Source organism: Sycon ciliatum, chromosome 1 (assembly GCF_964019385.1).
Source record: "Sycon ciliatum chromosome 1, ocSycCili1.1, whole genome shotgun sequence".
In the NCBI taxonomy this organism is placed as follows: Eukaryota; Metazoa; Porifera; class Calcarea; order Leucosolenida; family Sycettidae; genus Sycon; species Sycon ciliatum.
The window spans coordinates 24,681,420-24,687,105 of record NC_088643.1 but is presented as its reverse complement, the minus strand read 5'-3'; the positions used below and the strand labels follow the sequence as shown (position 1 = coordinate 24,687,105).

The window sequence follows — 5,686 nt, the reverse complement described above, 5'->3', positions numbered from 1 at the left end:
ACCTTTCACGTCAAGCAATCTGTTCACGCCATGGATGGATAGCGCGCGCGCGTACAAGCAAACATGATTGAAGACTTGCAAAATTAATTTTTACAAGTCCAGCTAGGCCGAGCTGCTACCATGGCTACTGACTGTTGTGAGAGTACTGACTCTTTTGCAGCTTACTTTATTTTCGGAGAAACACTACTGCCTGGAGTGTCATTGTAGTAAAAAGTAACAATGAATGGCGATAGCATCTAGGAAGGATCGCTACCCTAACGTGAAGGAAAGGCCTTGCGCGGCTGCTCTACGAAGTGTTGAAGAAAGACCCAAAGTTAGTTGCTGGACGAACAACTCGCTGGTGCCGGAAAACTACTTAATTGGCCCCCAACGATGGTGACTTGGTGTTTGGTGAATCATCAAGCATACCGGTAGTGTCTTGTAGCAGTGTTCACCGAGAAAGGAGAACGCTCTAGCCGCTGCTGTTGTCCGTTTCATCCACGTTGGGCGTTTTAGTACTCCATGGACACACATTAGCATTCTGAGCGATTGTAGAGCCACAATTTACTTCACACAACGTTGTATTGTCCACGAGCGCAAACTTCATTATCAGCAGTATTAACTGTTACTCTTCATCCTACATGTAGATTTGGAGTACACACGGCCTTGTCACGACAGCGACAGCTCTACAGATCGTTCAAGTGAGAAACATTAATTTCAATTGTTGGTGGACGAACAAATCGCTGGTTCCAAAAAACGCGGCCTGCACTGATGGTGTTTGGTGGATCATCAAACGGGGTGACCAGTAGTGTTCACCGAGGAAGGAGAATGCACTCGCCACCACTGTCGTCCGATTCATCCAAGTGGGCCTTAGCAGCGCCGCGCCTATTGTGTTTTAGTATTCCATGGACGCACACTAGCGTTCTCAGCGATTGTGGAGCCACAACTTATCTTCACGCAGCGTTGCACTGTCGCACTGTCCAAGAGCACAAACGTCAGAAGTGACCCATCATCATACATGTAGATTTGGAGTATACACACCATGCACCAATGGGCCTTGCCACAACAGCGGCAGCTCTACGGAATGTTCAAGTGAGAAACATTTGTTTCGACTGTTGGTGGACGAACAAATCGTCGGTGCCAAAAAACGTGGCCTGCGCCGATGGTGTTTCAAGCATCGTATATGGTGGCTGCCAGTGTTCATCGAGGAAGGAGAACACTCAGGCCGTCGTCCGTTCATCCATTTCGTTAGCTGCACTAAGTCTATTGTGTCCTTGTATTCCATGGACACACAATCATGAAGCATGGCGTCTGAGCTGTGTTCACAGAGCAGGGAGACGCTCTCGCCGCTATCTTATCTCTCCTGTGTATTCCCAAGTGTCGAAGGCTCACAACAATGGCGTTGGACTAGTCAGATAAAATGGAGTCAACGTAAGTACGCATGTGTACTCTTACTGACTGAAACGTAAGTGGGGTGTAAGAGCTAATTCATATGGTGTTGTGACATTCACATGTACGAGTTTAGTGTGTAGTACTGTCTTGTTACGTACTGAGTTCTGCGACTTTGTTTTGTCTCCATATACTGCATGCATTCACGTTACACACTTATCAGTTTGACCCCGAGTTCATGTCTGCTATCCCGTGTCTCCTCTACTTCTTTTTGTTTTCACATGGTTCACGGTGTAGCGCTGCACGTGTTCCGTCAGTTTGAACTTTAGCATAAATCACAACTACTTGTAATTTCAGACATGCCACGTGATTGTTGCCAGGGTTTGAGCCAATCAGCGCGCTTACATGCAGGGCCTGAACCCCTGATCATGCCCTGTCTGCCAGCTCTACTACGATATTATATGTCACGTACCCGCGCGTGCGCACGGTTCTCCTGCGCTTGGGCTTGCTTTCCCTTGGTAGTTGGAAGTCAGTGGCTGTTTTAGGACTCTTAGATTATGTACAGAAAGTGGTGGACATCACGCAACTGCATTGTAAATAAAAAGGGGCGTTGTCAACTGACAACCGCATAATTTATTAATAACTGACAACCACTCTACTTAGTTGCTATTCACTCTTTAGATGAAAATTTTTTTATTAATATCACAATTGTCTCTTGTGTATTATATCCGTCCGATGTCACCAGATCGTCACCTGGTGCTGTGACCAGGATACGGATCATGACGAACGCGGATTCAACTGGACGAATCGCAACCTGACGACGAAGAATCGCGAGGCTTTTCAGATGCTGGGATACAATGGAAACCGAACGACTTCAGAACAGCACTGAAGCGTTATGTTATCATGCAAGACGCCTTTCTGCGCCGCACAAACACAGGCGGTACTACAGCAGAAGATGTCACTCACTATTCTGCAGGTGCACTGGTGACAGGCGCATGCAAGTTCACGAGAAGGAGGCGGTCTGATGGTAACTGGAATGCCAGCAGTATGAGATGATGTGCATTCTGCGGTGGATCTCACCTGGACAAGAGCTGCACGAAATACACAACAGTAGCACAGCGGAAAGAATAACTGATTGAACAGAAGCGTTGCTTTGTGTGTTTGCGCACAGGGCACCGGTCAACTCAGTGCAAGGCCACCCGCAAGTGTAATGTGTGTTCTCGCATGGGTCACCATCATGTCACGATCTGCCCGGAATCTCAACAGAAATCTGACAGCAGTACCAACATAGTAGCTGATCAGCCTGTGGCTGACGAGGTACAAGCATCTAGCACAACAGCAGCTAGTGCATCATCAACCAGTATCGCCATCAACCGTAAGATCGTCAGTCGTCTTGATCGGTGCAGATTTCCTCTGGGAGTTTATGACGGGGAGCACCAGAGGACTTCCATCAGGACTACAGTTTCTGCCTACCACAGTCGGTTTTGTGGTGACTGGCCGAACACGTCACTCCAAGCACTCAGCTACGCCGATGAGCAGCCATGCCAGCTATCGTTTCTCTAACTGATGCGACTTCTGACTCCTGCACCATCCAAGATCTGTGGGACTTAGACTGCATTGGCATCCAGGATTCAGCCAATTTTACTAACAACGACCTAGCCATTAGGCAATTCATCTCAACTGTCACTCAACTCGATCGTTTCCAGTCTCTATCCAAGCGCCTAGAAGTCGAGCCGGAACTCAAGGTCAAATGCGACAACGTGATCCAGCAGCAGCTGCGACAAGGCATCCGCCGAACAAGTGAGCCATTCTACACCTGTGGGTGCCAGAGTGCACTATCTGCCTCATCAACCAGTCATAATACCACAGAAGACTATCACAAAAGTCAAGATGACAAACAGCTAGCAGTGGCTATTGGTGAGAACATTTTCTGCTGTGCCATTGGAGTGCGCACTATACACGTACCCTGCTCTTTTGTTGGCACCGCCTCTGTAACTTACTGCATAGGGTGCAAGGTGACCGTTGTCGGTTAACATGTACTCCGTTTCGTGCATGCACTGAGTCTGTGCTGTACTATGCATCCATGGGTGTCCGTTTGCGGTAGCGCAAGGTGACACGCAAGGTTGATGTATTGTGTTGTCCGCTGCTATTTGAGGCTCTCGGAGTCGGAAGCGTTACCTCTGTTTCCCCTGTTCCTCCCTGCGCGGAGTCTGTAGTTCTGGCTTGCAGTCGCTGTTACATGCATGTTGGCAGTTGCATGTGTTTTGGTTTTCAGTTGTCTTTATTTGTTTTGTGTGGACGACAGTTCAATATTCTAGCAGTTGCTACACTTCCTATGTTCCGTGGTTATCTGCTGTTGGTGTTCAAGAGAGCAAACTGTGTTCTTCTCCAGAGTGGAGTAAACCATTCGCTTGTGTCTGAGGAAAACCCTGTGTGTTGACGAAGTGGGTTGACTTGGCTGTAGAGTGAAAGTACCACATGGTCGCATGGTCCACAATATCTTAGAACTAACTTAGGGTCTTCTGGCGTATGGTATAATATGAGCAGCATATGAGCAGCATCAGAGTGAAGTCAAAGACTATTACTGTATTAGCTCAAACATTCAGTCTTTCAATAGTAAGTGTTCCATCACGGAATAGGTACTGCAGTTCACTCACACACTGCAACAATGGACCAGCAGTGTCCGGCATGCAATAGAGTCATGTGCCGGAATATGTACCGTATGCATACTCACAGCTGCAAGTGAAATAGTGAAATATGTTTGGTGTATTGTGCTGGACTGACTGCGGTAATGTAAAGCTAAAATCAAGCAATCAGCTTGCCCTTAGCATGGCCTTGTCATGAGGGTGCCACATATGTGGAAAGGCAACATGCCGGCTAATCTCCCTGAGAAGTTGAGTGGTTATCAGCAGGCGATGACGCTGTGTCGCTGCCCGACAGGAGCCTTGCGAGGAGAGTCATTGGGCCCGACGGGTAGGTAAAGCAAACTTCCACATGAAGTTTGCGGATGGCCGACATGTACACATGGACAGATCGGGGCTGAAAAGTTCTGAACAACTCGGCAGCAAAATAACACAAAGTAAAAAGGCATCACCTGGCAATGGATTGCAGGCATGCACTTGACAGAACTGGAAGTAACGGGTATATTCTAGAATTAGTTATTGTTGATGCACAGTTTGATTCCACAAAAAGTGACAAATTCCGTCGTTAGAATTGATTTTATCCAATTCCGTCAAATCCGTCAATTCTGAAGAGAGGGCGGAATTTCTCTAATAGATGACTTGCACAAAGATCCGAGCCGCGAGTGAGACGGGGCAAGTGCACCCTGTGCACCCAGGCTACACTGCGGGCACCCTACGTAGCTACACCGTCTGTAGACTAGTGTAGTGTGTACTTTTTTTGTCAGCATGAATGAACGGTGCACGGCATGTACATGTACATGATCAGTACCGTCACTGTCTTCAGCAGGGTTAGTGGAAGCAGGTATTGTACTACTCCCTGAGTGGAAGTACATGACTGGATTATTATGTGAAGAGAAGCCAGGCGTCCAAACCAACCCAAAATACTCTTGCCTTATTCTTTGGTGAAATAGTTATAAAAAATTGTCTTACTAAACAACAGTGAGCATAGAAGCAACCTCGATGCACCCAATAATATGGCATCCGGGAACAGCAAGTGTTGCACGAGGATCCCAAGAACACGTCAAGTTCCATGCTACCCGCCGCCATCAAAAGAACGAAGGATAACTGTGCTAGCCTAGTTCATATTCAATGTAACGCTAACGGTACGGGATATAGGAGCCTGTTGGGAAGGCGTGGGTGAGCTGTAAAATCTTGTACGGTTCGCACAGCACAACATACATGCAGCAGTTATTGCGACGGTTAACGTCGATGGACGAGAGTCATAAAGCACAGTCCATGGGGGTTGACGTTTCTGGGCTTCCTTGAAAGGAAAGTTTTATTTCTTCTCAAAAAAGCAGAATCATGCTGATTATACAAGTCTGTTATGAAGACAAGGAAGCAGCCATGGACATTGTGCCATACTAAAGGAACGACAGGTAAAAGATAAAGCACTTCATCTGAAAACTCAAGGACTATCCATAAATACAGCAAATGATTATCCTAGCCTGGTAATGTCCAACTCCGTCATGTGAGCCATTCGGTGAGTTATCATGGGAAGCATAATGTTCGAAATGCTGAAATTTGAACAGTTGCAGTTGTGTTCATCGCCACACAATGCCATCGCCAGTTCACATTTGAAATGTAGCCATTTTTACGCTTGTGTCCCTGTACACGGCATGGAAGGCTGAGCAGATTCA

The 5,686-nt window shown here is 47.1% G+C and overlaps 1 long non-coding RNA gene across 1 annotated transcript; it reads left to right on the top strand.

Moving 5' to 3' along the window:
- Nucleotides 1–202: 202 nt before the first annotated feature.
- Nucleotides 203–3,685, top strand: LOC135819721 (uncharacterized). Its single transcript, XR_010553969.1, has 2 exons — nucleotides 203–1,410; nucleotides 2,114–3,685. It is a non-coding gene; the product is annotated as an uncharacterized LOC135819721 (long non-coding RNA).
- Nucleotides 3,686–5,686: the final 2,001 nt, after the last annotated feature.